The sequence below is a fragment of the Pinus tabuliformis genome, chromosome X (assembly GCF_031772625.1).
Source record: "Pinus tabuliformis cultivar Carrire ecotype Pingquan chromosome X, CPIR1, whole genome shotgun sequence".
NCBI classification, from domain to species: Eukaryota; Viridiplantae; Streptophyta; class Pinopsida; order Pinales; family Pinaceae; genus Pinus; species Pinus tabuliformis.
The window spans coordinates 1094117731-1094133349 of record NC_142308.1 but is presented as its reverse complement, the minus strand read 5'-3'; positions in this window follow the sequence as shown (position 1 = coordinate 1094133349).

The window sequence follows — 15619 nt, the reverse complement described above, 5'->3', positions numbered from 1 at the left end:
AGTATATTTATGATAATGCAAAGATATCGTAGTTTCTTGGATTGTGTCATTTAATTGTGCATGTTATAATTTTGGAAATTAGGGCTAGAATTGGAGCATTCAAGATAAAGAAGGAGAGAATCCCGTGACAGAGTCCAGGTAGGCTTCATACCATCATCTATTTACTTTAAGGAAAGCATTGTATTCCTTGTCTCTCTGTTTTTCTACGCCACCAAACCTAGGGGAGATACTTTTTTCTGCAATCATAAACCCCATATAATAGGAAGCTAGAAGAAAAGAGTTGTTATCATCATCAAATATTGAAGGTGATCTCCCTCTCTTTGGTTCAAGGATCATTTTGAAGGAAGAAATCTTCTTCAAGAAGAAATATTATATAACCACATCATCAAATATCAAGAAGGAAACAAATTGAAGATATTTTCATCAAGGAGTATCTTGTCAAGTAAGTATTTTTATGTCTACATTTGAATAAGTCAAAATGTGTTTTTGCAAGGAGAGCAACAAGTTGGTTGGATCAGTGAACTTTATAGCATGGAAGAATAGGACTGATTTGATCCTCATAGAAAATGAAGTTGTGGAACATGTTAAGGGCTCAATAAATAAACCTCTAAAGGAAGAATCTCAAGCACTTTCAAAGTACATGAAAGGGTAAGTAAGAGCTCAAAGGATTCTCATTGAATCCATTGAGGATCCCCTCATACCCTATATATAAAATTTGGAAATGACTAAAGAGATATAAGACAAGATGGTGGAACTATTCTCCATGAGTACTCCTAGAGAAGTAACACCATTAAGACAAGAAATTTACAAAATGAAGAAATCCAAGGAAGAAGGAATAACCTCATAGTTTATGAGGGTGTCAGTAATAAGAGACCAACTCAAAGAGTTGGGAGAAATAATTTCTCACAGGGAAATGACTACCATAGTGATCAATGCACTACTAGAGGAATGGGACAACTTCACATCAAACATCTATGGAAAGAAGGAAGATACTTCATTCAAGTAACTATGGTCATTATGGAAAATTGAGGAAACCAAGCTGAAGGAAAAACTTGATGTAGGATCAAGTGAAAGAGCACAAGAATTTTCTACCATGACTAAAAGAAAAGGGAAGTCTGGGAAGGTTGGCGCTCAGAAAAAGAAGAAGAATATGGCCAAGGTTTAATGTTATGGTTATCATGATTATGGGCACTATAAAAGATATTGTCCAAAATTCAAGAAGTACAACAACAAAAGAGGAAGGGAAGAAGCCCATATCATTGAAGAAATGGAAGAAGCCGAAAAGAAGAAGTCCAAAAAGGAAGAAGTAAGAGATCTCTACTATGATTGGGATGATATTATTCACCTAGTTCTTTTCAAGTATTTGTTCTTTAGTTCTTGTATAACTATCATGGTATGAATCATTAGAGGCACCATAGGATGCATCATGTTAGGAGACGACGTCATAAGAAGCATGCAATATGAAGCAAGAGCTCGGGACATCATAAGAATCTTATAAAAGAGTTGAAGTAGAAGTCTATGGAAGTCACCTATAGTGAAAAGAATCTCTTGGTAACCTCATTAGAAGCATTATTAGTACTTATGGATAGAATAAAGTCATATAGTATAGAGCTCGTCATACATCATTGATGAAGAGAATTTTCCTGATGAGGATGATCAAGATCCTCCATTGGAATCTTCATTGGAAGGGTCACCTACTAAAATAAGCAAGTGTCTCACCGAGAATTTCACCTTGTATGGGATTCATGGAATGATGGTATGATGTCAAAATAAGTGAAGCAGGTCAAGGTGATTGAAGTTATTTCAATCAAGGAAGTTGCTGAAGGAAATCTAGATGACCTAAAGGAAGAAGATGAGGTATGCATTCTTGTATTTGATAAAATTGATTCATGTCATATAGTTTCAGATATAATGGATAACTACTCTACCTCATGAGCATGATCAAGAGAAAGGGATCTCCTCCTTTGAAAGGATGCATGAAGGCATGGTTCACATATTGACTAAAGATGAAATCAACATAATAAGTCCTCATATGGAATATGAGGTGGTTGACAAAATTAAAGGATTGACTGTGACATCTCTAGGGAAAAGGCATGAAGACTCCCATTAATTCTAGAAATGAAGATGACCCTTGACATATAAAATGTTTTTGGAGATGTGTTAATATGTATGTAGGATGTTGATATGACAACAAGAAGATGTCATGATGAAAATACCATAACAAAGGTAAGTTTGATTTAATGTTCATTCTTAATTTTTGAACAATATCTGGATGGGCTAATGTAGGTCTACCAAAGGAAGAGTTGTCGATGTAATCTAAAACTGGTACTCATGTGGTAGGATGGAAAATCCTGAAGGTAACATCATGTGAAGAAGGTAGCAAGGAATGATGGAAGGCTAGATATGGACTAATGGATCACTTTCTGATTAAAGGAAGGATGAGATGACTAACATAATTCATAAATGAAAGTGATGGATGGTCAAAGCCCTACAAAGAAGTCCCAAAATATTAAGAATCCATAATGATGAGAGAGAATTTCATGACATCGAAAAGAGGAGCTCTTCAAGTAGCTGATTGTACCATGACCTCCACCTAAAAGGGCTGATGGAAGCAAGTCCCTAGATAAGAGGGAGCTTGGGTACATTCCTTTTATGGAATGGGTTGGCCATCCTTGGTTAAGAGGTAGTGACATATATGGTTCTCTACTTCATGTGTCATGCAATACACCAAGACTACTAGCCATAAGTCTTAGTGAAGGCCATAAGTAGAGACAGACACATCATTCTTGGCTTCACTTCAGAAGAAAAAATGGAGGATTGGGTAAGCATATGGCATATGATACTCTTTGAGGAAGTGGTAGTGATATGAAATTGGAATATTAGATTTCTATGCTAAGATCCTCATTAGAATACAAAAATGTGCTTGAGGTTTGTACTCCAAAATAGCAAGTAAAAACATGAGTTTTTATGTGTGTTTTCTTAAGTTAATTTCATGAAAAACTTTAAATATGAAATCAAAACACTGAATGGAAGCATGCATCAATAAGTAATTGATCTGAGTTTACTCACTCCCGGATTTAACCAAGATCTTTTACTTTCATGATGTTGTTAGTATTGCATTTAAAATAGCATAAGTGAACATATATGCATGCTGTAACAAATAGGAACATGACAAGAATCAACAACATAAAACACAAGACATTGATAACAAAGTTTGTCCAGGAGGGACTACGTCTTCGGGCCCCGGTGTCAAGATGGTGTAGGTCGCTGCATTAAGTGCTGGAAAGAGTGATGATGTACATGCATGTGTTTTCTCTATCATACAAGGAATATGCCCCCACACAGGAGTGGCTCCAAGAGATGTTCCGCTATAGGAAATCTCATTCAAAAATGACTCCTATCAGTGTGACATAATTTCACATATGACAATAATGAGCATCCCACCAACATGGCATCAAAGGGATCTCAATTCAGACATACATGGTGACAACATGAGTATCCCATCAACATGACAACAAAGGGATCTCAAACAAACCATGACGAATCATGACAACAAGTACATCCCACAGATGATTCTGTGTCACATCAAGCAGGAATCATGAAACAAGTAAGAAAACAAGATCCCAAATCAAACATCAAACAAGGATCTGTGCAGCACAATGCATCTCATAGCAAAAAGAAGTGCATGAACACACTGCATATACCTCACATCCTGGGGCCATCTAAAGAAAAGGATGTCAAACTGCTGAAGCTGGCCGTACCATCAATCTCATGGTGTCAAATCTCATGGAATGACTGCTTGCACGTTGAATGTTGACACCTACACTCCACTTTGAAAAGTGGCCGAAAAAGTAAATGATCAAATGGAAAATTTGATTACACCATTAGATTTTTAGCATTGAATAATGTAAAATCAACTGTCAAATTTCTGAATTATGACAAAGTGAAAATCTGGGGCTTAAGGAATCTTTTAGATTCCTCAAAGACTCCCTCCTCCGGTCCTCTGAATATCTGCTGCTCAGGTCAAAATTCTAACTGCGCCATCAGGGTCGTGTCACTGAGAGGTGTAGGATTGACATAACGTTTGCCCAATTTGGACACTAGCAAAATTTTTCCCTCCTGAAAATTTGGCTCAATCATAGTTCTGCCTGCTCTTTTCCAAGCTCATGGTTCCACTTGCAAATAAATTAAAAAATATGTATCTCGGTTTCCGTGTCACGTTCTTCCTCCTCCCCTTTGGGCACACTGTGGAAATGTGGGTTTATAATAAAGTTTTCAGGTGGATTTCCCAAAGATATCCGTTTGGTGTTGTGGTAAGGAGAAATAATGGATGCGGAGAGGTTTGGGGATCAAATCCCGCTTCTCCCAAAAATACACACAATGGCATGCGGTTGCATTAATTTTGGCACGTTAATTTTTGGCTCATTTTGGTTTTTTTGTTATTTAACATGGCACGGAACTGTTTCAATGGAAATCGTTGGAACTTTGTGTGGTTACGTTGACGTATTAACATGGAATTTGTGTGGAGGCACCTGGGAGGTGGGCTATCCAGGCGGGTTCAAGCCCCACCGCCTTTGGTTCTTGACAAGTGGTGGTGGTTGGGGTGTGGGCCGTGTCCACTGGAGGTGGCCTGCCCACCCCACACATAACATATATAGTTATGTTTTGTTTTAATCATAAGTTTTGGTATGGAGGTTCATTGGGGGCCGATGGGGGTCATGGCCCGTCGACCATTTTTAAACACATTTTGTTTTTTTATTGTTGCGGTTAGGGAGGACGGGTGGTGGGGTTCATGGCCCACCACCTCTATATATATATATATATATATATTTGGTTTTTTTGATATAATAATTGATTTTTTTTTTATTTTGTCTAATATAGGGGATATTAGACAAAGTAACGATACAATAAATTCACCCACTTTTGGGAGCTAGGTTTCATGCCCTAGGGTTGGTCAAATTGTAGGACACTTAAACTTGGTCCACAACCTAACTTTGACCAAAACATTGACTAGCTCGGTCTCCCTCATACAAGCTCGGATTGACGAACCGTTCGCACTGTTGTGATCAAGACGACAAGATCTACGCTCTGGTCCCAGTTCAAAAGAATTCCGATGACTTCGATTTTTGAGCTTCCATAAGCCCTCTTTGTCCTATGTGTGTCCCTAGAGCCACCTGGATCAATCCTCCCCACTGAGGAGCTTTTGGTCCTCCAAAAGCATGAAAAATAATCTGCAACTTCTCTATACCTTGTCTGTATCACAAGCATCCTAAAAAGGTCTCGCTCCCATCTCCTTCACCTTTGTTCTTTGGAGCCTTAAGCGATGAGCCGACACTTGCAACCTCTGCAAACTTGTAGTACAATTCTACAAATTACACGCTTGATTTACATGACCAAATAATGACCCAAGCATCCCATACTTTCCACGAGTTTATAACACATACTTGATGGTCAAGTTTACATCAAAGTGGAAACAATACCCCAGCTATGAAAACAAGGCTAACATATCATTGTTGCTTCAAAAAGTGATGGAAAACACATCATCACTGCAACACATGATTTACAAAAATAAGGCCAAAAACTATTGTTTCTTTGACAAGTGATGGAAACAAGACATCACTTTCACAGTTATCATGCAACTCAAAATAAGACCAAACATCATTGTTGCTGGAACAAGTGATGGAAAACACATCATCACTTTTACATTTTAAAATGCAACAAATGATTCACAAAAGCGTGACCATGACAAGCTAACATATCTAGAAACCATTTTTCACTTATTAATGTGAATGGGTCACTCCCCTGTGGTGGTTTTGCTTGTTGAATGATTTCCTCAACTTGTTCATGCACCGACGATTTGTCTTTAAGGCGATGCTCTTGATGGAGCCTCCAACATGCGGCTCTTTGATGGCCACCTCTGTTGCAATGACTGTAGTAGGTCTTCTTCCTCTAGATATGCTTTACCTTCTTTGCTTGCTGTTGAGAGGGTTTTTCATGCCTTATCCTTTTGTGTGCTGCTATTCTTTTCCAACACTTAGAAAATGTATGGTTATGTAATCCACAACAAGTACATGTTTTTCGATTCCATGATTTACGTTCACCTTTAACAACATGAATATAATCAAAATGAACATTCAAATATCGAGACTGGTTATACTTTTCCTTGTTGTCTCTGGTGTAAGTATGGCGATGAGAGCTTACCTCAGCTCTTTCCCTACAATGGGCATTGCCATGGGATGATGGGGATGTGCTCCCATCATTCTCTTTCCTCAACGATTTCGACGATGCCTCGAAAGAATCAGACACCTTTGAGCATTCTCCTTCGGTGTATCCCAAGCCTGCAAATCGAGGTCTTTGCACAACCTCCAATGGTTGGGTTATGCCTTGGTTATTCAAACCAAGTTCTTCTTCCTCCTCGTGCCTCATCTTGGTAAGGAGCCTCATGTTTGTCCCTGTAATTGGGATCTCCAAATCTCCAATAAAAATCATACTATGTGAAGACAAAACTGAAAGGAAATCAACATCTTTTACCTCCATTTTCGAGTTGGAAAAAACTGATGAGGGTTGCTCAACATCTATTGTTGGTGGTTTGTTGTCTGTCTTGGCGCATTCCCTAACTTCCTTCCTGACATACCCAAGTCCTTCTTGACGGGGTAATTCTCCTACTTTGATGGGGTTGACAATGCCTTTGCCATTAATTCCCAAGCCTTTTCCTTCATACCCCATTCTCTTCAACAGTTTGGAGCCAATTCCTATGGTATGATTTTCAAAAACAACGAAATCATCATCAAGAAACATACATGAATTCAGAGAACTAATTTTTACCTCACATGGGTCATGATGCAACTTTTCCAAGGCCTCGTCCTTAGCTTGCAGCTGTTGTAGCAAACTCTGTTTTTCCTGTTTCTCTTCATGTCGAAGCATCTTCAATTCAACGTTCTCTATTTGAAGATTCTTGTTGTTGTGCTTTAGTTCTTCTAGGGAATCTTCCGTGGCTCGCAACTGAAGCTGCAATCGCTCCTTTTCCTCTGTCTCTTTTTGTAGAGCTTCATACATTATTTCCACCCTTTGGGAAATTTTGAGCATGGTCTCGTACATCGCTTTTTCATCCTCTATCACTGTACATTCCATTGTTCATGCTTGCAATTCACATCCACACAAAGATCGCTCCGATACCAAACTTGATCCAATTTGACTCACTCTTGGATTTAACCAAGACCTTTTACTTTCGTGACGTTGTTAGAATTGCATTTAAAATAGCATAAGTGAACATATATGCATGCTGTAACAAAAAAGGAACATGACAAGAATCATCAACATAAAACACAAGACGTTGATAACGAAGTTCGTCTAGGAGGGAATACGTCTCCGAGCCCCGGTGTCAAGATGGTGTAGGCCACTGCATTAAGTGCTGGAAAGATTGATGATGTACATGCATGTGTTTTCTCTATCATACAAGGAATATGCCCTCATACAGGATTGGCTCCAAGAGGTGTTCCGCTGCAGGAACTCTCATTCCAAAAGGACTCCTATCAGTATGACATAATTTCACATATGACAATAATGAGCATCCCACCAACATGACATCAAAGGGATCTCAATTCAGACATACATGGTGACAACACGAGTATCCCATCAACATGATGACAAAGGGATCTCAAACAAACCATGACGAATCATGACAAAAAGTACACCCACAGATGATTCTGCATCACATCAAGTAGGAATCATGAAACAAGTAAGAAAACAAGATCCCACATCAAACATCAAATAAGGATCTGTGCAACACAATGCATCTCATAGAAAAAAGAAGTACATGAACGCACTGCATATACCTCACATCCTGGGGCCATCTGAAGAAAAGGATGTCAAACTGCTGAAGCTGGTCGTACCATCAATCTTGCAGTGTCAAATCTCATGGAATGACTTCTCACACGTTGAATGCAGACACCTGCACTCCACTTTGAAAAGTGGCCAAAAAATGAAATGATCAAATGGAAAATCTGATTACACCATCAGATTTGAAGCATCGAATAGTGTGAAATTGACTGTCAAATTTCTGAATTCTAACAAAGTGAAAATATGGGGCTTAAGGAAGCTTTTAGATTCCCCCTAGATTCCTCAAAGACTCCCTCCTCTGGGTCCTCTGAATATCTGTTGCTCAGATCAAAATTTTGACTGCGCCATCAGGTTCGTGTCACTGAGAGGTGTAGGATCGACATAAAGTTTGTCCAATTTGGACACTAGCAAAACTTTGCCCTCCTGAAAATTTGGCTCAATCATGGTTTCGCCTGCTCTTTTCCAAGCTCATGGTTCCACCTGCAAATCAATCTAAAAGTCTGCGTCTCGTTTTCCGTGCAACGTTCTGCCTCCTCCCCTTCGGGTGCTCTGCGGAAATGTGGGTTTATAATAAAGTTTCAGGCGGATTTTCCAAAGATATCCGTTTTGCGTTGTGGTAAGATGGAATAATGGATGCAGAGAGGTCGGGGGATCAAATCCTGCCTCCCCCAAAAATACACACAATGGCATGCAGTTGCATTAATTTTGGCACGTTAATTTTTGGCGCATTTTGGTTTTTTTTGTTATTTAATATGGCACAGAACCGTTTCAATGGAAACCGTTGGAACTTTGTGTGGTTACGTTGATGTATTAATGTGGACTTTGTGTGGAGGCACCCAGGAGGCGGGCCGGCCAGGCTGGTTGGGTGGGTTCAAGCCCCACCACCTCTGGTTCTTGATAAGTGGTGGTGGTTGGGGTGTGGGCTGGGTCCACCGGAGGTGGGCCACCCACCCCACACATAACATATATAGTTACGTTTTGTTTTAATCATAAGTTTTGGTATGGAGGTTGGTTGGGGGCCGACGGGGGTCATGGCTTGTTGACCATTTTTAAAGACATTTTGTTTTTTTATTGTTGAGGTTTGGGAGGACGGGTGGCAGGGGTCATGACCCGCCACCTATATATATATATATATATATATATATATTTTGATATAATAATTGATTTTTTTCGATTTTGTCTAATATAGGGGATATTAGACAAATTAACGATCCAAAAAATTCACCCACTTTCGGGAGCTAATTTTCATGCCCCGGGGTCAGTAAAATTGTAGGACACTTAAACCTGGCCCACAACCCAACTTTGACCAAAAATTTGACTGGCTCGTTCTCCCTCATACAAGCTCGGATTGACGAACTGTTCATACCGTTGCGATCAGGATGCTAAGATCTACGCTCTAGTCCTGGTTCAAAAGTATTCTAATCACTTTGATTTTTGAGCTTCCATAAGCCCTCTTTTTCCTCTGTGTGTCCCTGGAGCCACCTAGATCAGTAAGACACCAGCCATTGTTAAAGGTGTTGACCCCTCTTGGGCTACATCTCCTTGGATCAGCTCAAATGGCATGATCCCTTCTCATTATGCTCAATGTCTAGAAAAGAAGAGTACATAAACTGCTGAAATGGAATGGTTACTTTCTCCTTCAAAGAAACAAGTTCTATAAAATTTATCACTCCATACACATGTTAACCTATAGTTAGACATGTAAAGCTTCAGCAAACATATACATCTTACACCAATTCCCCATACTCCAACTTCAAAGAGCATAAACAATACCACAATCCACTTGAAGTACATAAACAAGTCTCTTCTACAAAACACATATAGAGAAAAGAGGAATAAAAGCTATAGAACTGATGTAATGGCTATTGCAAAAAGCATATGGAGGTTGGACAACCCTTGCAAGGTCATCTCCATCTTCAAACTCCTCCATAAACTGAATCAACACTCTGGTTGACCATGGCACCCATAGGCTTCAATTTGAAAAAATCCTATCCAGAAGTGCTCCTTTGATCCTGAGACCTGCTCAATGAGTCCGGAATGTCTAAAAATGGCTACGTAGCTTCTTTTTGCACTCAATTTGGTCAAAAACTAGAGAAGTTATGACCTCTCCTAGTTAGGCCACTATTCGCTCCACAAATTGCTAAAAAACCGGCACCAATCCTACAGTTTCGCCCCAAAAAGCGCTAATTGGGTGAAAATTTTGCCACACAGTGGACGAACTTATAGGACAGTTAAAAATTCCTATAACCCATGTGTGGTCTATTATCACCTGGATTGAACCTCAGGTTGAAGGAAGGCAATGCTAGGGTAACCACAAACCACACTTAGCCAAGTAGCTAGCCCTACTAGGCCAGGAGAGGGCTCTCTCCGTAAGGATCTTAGCCAAGATGACTAGATTAGGTAAAGGATATTAGGCTAGGTATAGTAGCATGAAGTTTTTATTGGATTTTGAAGGGGTTTTGCCGGATCAGGAGGAGTTGGACAATTTAGGTCTAGGGAATTAGGTCAGAATTGCAAGGTGTTCAATGGGGCAAGGTAGGCATAGGCTTTAGCACTCTAGGGCTTGATGGGGTGAGATGTTTAAGACTGGTGAGAAGCTAAGAAGAGCATGTGAAAACCATGGATCCTTCCTAGACTGCAGAAAACATGAAATGGTGAATGGTTTCCCAAGGCAGAGCACTGATGTAATGAATTCTGCCTATCAACTTGAAAACATTCAACTAGAAGCAATGAAATGATTAACGGAATACATAAACACATTAACATATGATCATAGAATAAGAAACTATACTAAAAATCCAGACCACATGGATCCCATAAAAATAGTTGCAATTCTTATTAATCTCCTGCTAAACTGCTACAAAATGGTGTACAATCAAGGTCTGAGCATCCAGCTAAGTCCAACCCTTTACAAAGAGAAAGAAGAAGAAGATACAGACATGAATTCAACCTCCTCCCATCCTCAGAGGTCGAATACCAAAGATGAGGAGCTAATCTAACTAATACTGAACAAGAAACAAGAATATATGCATCTCAACAACTTGCCTCTAAAAGTGAAAAACTAATTCATTTGAGCTCAAACTGACTTCTAAGGTAATGAATCTACCTTATATTACTATTTATCTATCATAGTTACATGAAAAGTCATCATTTACAATGGTGAAACAACCTCCATCAGAGAGAATCCAAGAACACAGTCAAAAACTGGAAAAATAGGCATCCTGAGCAAAATCTACCCTACACGCAGCGCCACTGGTCCAATGCGCAACGCCACTTTTAGGTCCATTTTTTAGGCCTTCCCAGCATCCAAATTGAGCTCATGATAGCTAATTGGAAAGGTATTCAAGTCTACTTTCCAAAACACCTAGAATTTCTGCATTTGAAGCTCATTTGACCCCTCAAAACGTGATTCTCCCAATACTGCTTCTATGTGTCCAAAAAGTGGCAGAAAGATCATTTTTAGGGTGTTTTTTGACCTTTTGGTGGACCATTTCTATACCAAAAACATTGAAAATCTCTAGGGTGCATGCCCTCATCGCTATGAATCCAAAAATGCAAACCATTTCTCCATTGAATGCCCCTAGGAGAAGCACAACGCTGGTGGCGCTACATGTTTAGGCAGTTTCCCTGTGTGTAAAATTTCAAAATTTGGAAATGACAAAAATTCCTCCAAACTTGCCCAAAATTGGTGAGAAGCACCATCATCAAGTGTCCTGATGAGCCAAGGAAGCTTCAGCAAGCAACCTAAGCCTATCATCCTCCTTTTTTCCCTTAAGAGCCTGCCTTAGTCTAGCTTTCATCTTCTTGACCCTCATGTTGCAAATCTTGTTTTGGGTCCAGTAATGATAGGCCATGTGTCTGATCATCTGATTGTCTCTATACCTTCTATAGTAGCTTCTCAAGGTGCAAGTTGACTCTGTCAAGCCAAGTCTCTCTATCATCTTCAATCTCCTTCTCAATAGGAGTCAAAGTGACTTGTGCCTCTTTGCCACTTTGTCGTTTTACCTTGAGAATTTCCAGCTCCATGAGGACTTGTTTGTCACTCAACTGCTTGTTTTATTGTTCCAAATATGTGATGACATACTTGGCCCTCTCTAAATTGTCCATTAGAGCTTGTACTTGAGCCTCCTTTTCTTGTATGATGATTTCTTTTATGGTTTCTTCGTCCTAAGCCTCTAAGTTAATGATTTCCACTCCATGATGAGTATAACGCTGCTCCAGCTCATCATGCTCTATCAGATCAAAGTCTCTTTCCCCCTCATCATCAAAACTCTCCTCTAGCATATTTTCCTTCCCTTTCTGTAGCTTCTACACTTGTACCTATTGTGCTGATGAAGAAGGAAAAGCCCCTTCCACATCCTATGGAGCTAGCATTTCCTATGGGTTGATGAAGAAGGCAAGGTCCCTTCCACATCCCATGGAGAAAACACTTGCCAATACGCTGCAAATAATCTCCTTGTGCCCCTCTTATATGTCATGTATGTTCTGGGCACCTTAGTAGTTTTGGTCTCTTTGGCCTCCTCATTTGTTTTCACTTGAGCACTGCTAGAAGGTTCCCTTGCTTCTTGAGACACTGGTGGAGGAATTTGAGGACCCCTAAAGATGTCATGAACAATAAATGTCTCCCAAGAGATGTTGAGGAGACTAAGATGATGAAGCACAATCATCTTGATCAGGGAATAGTGATAGAGACTACTAATCTACTGAGGGTATGGCTTCTTCTGGACAAAATGAGCCATCTTCTCAATATTCTTGAACAAGAAATAAGGGAGGTTTAACATCCTCACCTTAGTAAAATGCATGAGGAGCCTGATGTGATAGGTGTACAACCTGGAGAAGTTGCCCTCACAAGTGAAATACTTCATGATGATTTTCATCTTGGGGACATAATTGTCTTTGAGAAATCTGAAAGGAAAAAGTCTCTTCACCTCATTTCTGTACCAGGGTTTGATATAAGGCTCATAATAGTGTTCATCTAGGTCTTGGGTCTTGTACCACTTCTCCCCTACATTTGGAATCCTGGTTGCATCTGAAATGATGGAGGGTGATACTGTGAATGTTACCCCAACAAGAGTCACCTTGTTGTCCTGAAGATGGGCTACAAAAAGTCTGGTGAGCTCCGTGTGGTATTGAGCTCTCTCTACCTGCTCACAAAACTCATAGCAACCAAGATATCTGAAACATGTGACAACCAACTGAGAGGCCTGCAATTCCCTAAGGTTTGATGGCTCTTCTTTGATAATCCTGCCTCTCTTGTGTGGTTTTCTCTGATGCCTAGCTCTATCTATTGAGGTGTCACTGCCTGTGTTTTCCTCCTCCTCATAGTCTCGGTCCTCTGTGTCCATGTTTGCAAGGCTTGAGGTTGTATGAAGGGAATGAGTGAAAGTATTTTAGGAGTGAGGGGATGGGAAATGAGAGGGAGGGCTTGTTTTGTTTGAGAAATTGCCCTTGGGGAAGAGGGATAAAGGGATGTGGATGATATGGAATAGGGATAAAGGGATAAAGTGATAAAGGGATAGGGAAAGATTTTAGAGTTGTAGATAGGTGATAGGAGGAACAATAGAGGTTTAGGGTATTAGGCATAACTAGGGAGATTTTTAGGGTTTCATATTTATCATGGAGAATGAAGCTTATGATGTTGATATGCAAACCAAAACTGCAATAAAGGAGCTCAACTTACTTGCAATGAAGGTAAGAGAGAGCAATTTGGAGGTTTCTTGAAGTTTTGAGGGTTTTTGGGCCCTTCTGCTAAACACGCAGTGCCACTGCACAGACGCTCAGTGTCACCCTAGAAGCGCAGCGTAGTGTAAAATAACACTGTGGAAATTCCCAGATGTGCAACGCCAAGTCCTCAATGTGCAGCGCCAACCTACCTAACTGAAATGCGCAATGCCAGTCTGCCAAAGCACAATGCCATTTATCCACTGCTCCAGACACACAGCGCCACCCTCCAGAAGCGCAGTGCCAACTCTCCTTCACCCAAAACTCGCTCAACTTTGCCTCTTCTTCTCACCTTTGGAATCTTTGCTTGCCAAATGAGAATGATGAACATGAAAGTGAAATGTGGGAGCTTAAATAGGAGTATATTTTGATTTTTCACTTGAAAAACCCACTTTCCACTGTTTCTTGACCTTCTTCAAAACTCTGTTTTAATGCCTTTTCTTCTTTGTCTCTTTCAGGTGGATAATGCTCAACTTGAACTGATTTTTGTAGTGTTTCTTTGTCTTGCAGCAAGGAGAGATGCTTTGGTGTAGCTAGGATCATTTATTACATATAGTGACTTAAAATTACATAAGAAATACAAATTAATTCAAAATACTCTGTTTTCACCTCCAAAACATGTTTTTGAGGTGAAAATTACATTAGGTTAAAAGATAAATATATAGTGACTATGACCTACATGCCATCATGCTTGACTTATTTATCATCCTCATACCCTTGTTGCCCTTTATTTACATTTTAAAATTAGGATCTTGACCTTGCAAATTGTGGAGCTGTAACAAGGGTCTCTTTCACCTCTAATTATCCCACATTAACAAGTCAATCCGGGAACGTTTTGTTATTGCAAAGAGTATCTCAATCCGAGGCTATTCGTCAGAGTAATGCTTAGTAGTACAGCGTTCAGAGAATACAAGAGTAAACGGATGCTAAACTATGACTAAACTACTTCAAAAGGATAAAATCACACAAGACAACTTATCAGTCAAGGGTGCGGAAATGATAACCCATCCCTCTAGAAACTGATGGAAAGGAAATTAGAGCATGGACCATAGGTCTGGGAGCTAGGCAGCGACTGCTGAGGCTCACTACAGCCTTAGACCTTCTCTCACACCAAAGCAGCAAATGCAAGTAAATGGAACGGCAGAAAGTAAAATGGAACAGCAAATAGGAAATGGAACAACAAGTCTAAAATGGAACAGCAATCAAATGAACTAAGTCTCGCGAGTCAGAACCAAACTTGCTCTATTGAACCAAACTCACACTCTGCGATAAAATAACAATCTTCTCTCTTAAGGCAAATTGGATGGAATGTACTTTATGGAACAACACTCATTGATGAATTATGGAACAGCAGGAATCGATCATATATACACGCAACACGCTAATATAGTAATCTGACGATTAAGGAGAATACGACTCTGTTTCCAAATAGAACAACATTACTTTCGGATTCCAATAATCGGGATTTCAAATGAATCCAATAACAGTAATATTCAATACAAACGCTCTGTAACAGAAATAGCTGGTTTAGACTAATAACATGCAATCAACTCTGAAAAGATTCAATCATGCAATGCAGAGTCACTACATGGATTTCCTGAAAGAACCGTTAATGAATTAATCGTAGCAGAGCATGGAACAGCACATGAAAAGCATATCAGATTACCGAGCAATAAAGATAAGCAAACCACGCAGAAATCAAGTTATAATGATACAAAAGCAAGTGTCCTTCGGAGCCGGGCCCTTAGCTTCCAATGGTACACCGCCTTAGATTACTCCAGACGCAAAGATGAAATAAACACCAAGTCTTTTATATTAACGCATCAACAAACGTACAGTAAACCAGGTCTCAGTGAGACTCGATGATCAAAGTTTAGTCTGAAACTAAAAGTTACATAAAAGTCCCTTTGCTTAACGATGCTGTTCCTTTTTATAAAAGTAACGGCGGAGATATCTAGGTAACAAAATAAGTAAAACAGCGATCCCTCAGGATCAAAGATCCTGAGGGATTCGCCAAGCTGTTAATCCTTTACTTTTCTTTCCCTTTTCCACCGAATTG